Below are 1,881 nucleotides of genomic sequence, written 5' to 3'. Positions count from 1 at the left end.
GCCGACCATGCTGCAGACAAACTCGAAGACCATGCTGCCGATAAACCTGCCGACCATGTAGCCGACGAACCAGCAAACCATGCCGCCGACGAAGATCATGCAGCCAACGTGATTCATGATAATTCCTTCAATGCCCATGGAGAGATAAGAGAGAGACCTCACATAGAGGACGGGTGTCATTAATCAGTAATCAGTGTTCTTCCTTACACATTAATATATGATTGACACAGAGTACATCAAGTCCGACTATTTTCTGGTTGACGACATCAGACTCGATGGTGCTCGTCACATTCTTTTCACAACACCAGTACAACTTCCACTTCTACAGCGGCCAAGCTGTGGTTTATTGACGGGACCTTCAAGGTTGCGAGTCGTACGTTTTACCACCTGATGTCCATCCACGCATTCATCAAGAAAGACAATTCAGTCAAACAGGTGACATTACTGTTTGTCCTCATGTTCTGTCGGCAGAAAAGTGACTAGGTTGCTGTAAGTTTATTGATTTATTTGTAATTTTTCAATTATTAAACATTGCAATCTGCGGAAACTGCATGTATGAATATAATGTATTTTGATCATAACCATGTACTGACACAAGTGATAGAACTATTACTTAGTTATTACATTATTACATTAAAATTTTAAGTAATTATTTAAGAAATGACAACTTTTGAATGATACACTCACATTTTACATTTCTATTTCAGGTGTTTCAAAATCCCTGATCCAGCATCTTGCCCCAGACCAGGCCAACGTTGAGTGGTTCATGTTGGAATATGAAGCAGGTAAGAACGATTAATACTTACATTGAAATTAAATATTGTTTCCAAGATTAATTTAGTGTACAAAAATAAAATTCTATAAGATCATGTCAATTTGTAAAAATTAAATGGTGTTTCTTCATATCATATAAAAAATAATGACCATTTCTGTTTTTTCCTGGCAAGGGATTCGGGATGTCTTTCAGTCTGCGCTTGTCCGTGGCCAGAATATTTGTGGCAGAGTTATGTGCTCTTCAGCATAGGCAGTTGATTGGATAAATCAAGGTGAATCCTTTGTACTTTGTGTGTTAGCTATGTGAAGTAGACACAATTTTTAGATTAATTAATGTATGATTGCTCAGCTTCTGCATCTGCTTGAGATGAGCATTTTCTTTTATTTGTGTCATTTTCAATGACCTTTCTTGTTTTTCACAGAACAAAATCTTTGCAATTAAGAGGTGTTTATCTGTTTTCAAAAGGGAGTTCAAGTACTAATGTAGGGCACAAGAGTTTTTATATTCTCGCATCTCAAAAGAACACAACAGCAAAAAAGATTATTTAGTTACAAATAAATACGGCTCAAGCTATAAGTATTCCCATTTCAACATTACCTTACTACAAATCACAAAATCAAAATTTTCAATTCCAGGACTTGAGTTCACTCAGATGGGGACGAGGAATCACAGACAGATTCAAGAAGTACAAGAAGCTCCATGACAAACTCTTTGACATGTGGGACCGATACAAGAATGAGGATGACTACACAACATCGAAGCTGCTCCGGGAGTCAAGCCACCTGGTTGGAACAGGACCTATTCCGGCCAACATTGAGGACTAGGGCGAGGATGACAAGTGAAGAACTTAAGTGTGGCATGATGTTAAAACTGTAAAATATGATAAAAATGTGCTTTGTAAAATTTATACTATGTATATTGAAGTATTTGTACTGTTTGTGAATGAATAAATAAAATGTTCTTTGCTTCTCATGTGCTATTTCTATGTACTATGATGTTTGTATTCTTCTTTCCATTTTTACCAAAAAATAAGTATCCATTACATTTCTTTGAAATTTTATTTCAAAGAAATTTTAAGCAGACATTCATTAATAATTTCTTTCCAT

General features: G+C 36.0%; 1 long non-coding RNA gene across 1 annotated transcript; it reads left to right on the top strand.

Annotated features, from left to right (window-relative positions):
• Positions 1-716: 716 nt before the first annotated feature.
• Positions 717-1,588, top strand: LOC127857063 (uncharacterized). The gene is made up of 3 exons (XR_008038302.1): positions 717-785; positions 948-1,046; positions 1,411-1,588. It is a non-coding gene; the product is annotated as an uncharacterized LOC127857063 (long non-coding RNA).
• Positions 1,589-1,881: the final 293 nt, after the last annotated feature.

Source organism: Dreissena polymorpha, chromosome 14 (genome assembly GCF_020536995.1).
Source record: "Dreissena polymorpha isolate Duluth1 chromosome 14, UMN_Dpol_1.0, whole genome shotgun sequence".
Taxonomy (NCBI): Eukaryota; Metazoa; Mollusca; class Bivalvia; order Myida; family Dreissenidae; genus Dreissena; species Dreissena polymorpha.
Note: the sequence above shows the minus strand (reverse complement) of the source record. Positions and strands in the feature narration are given on the sequence as shown.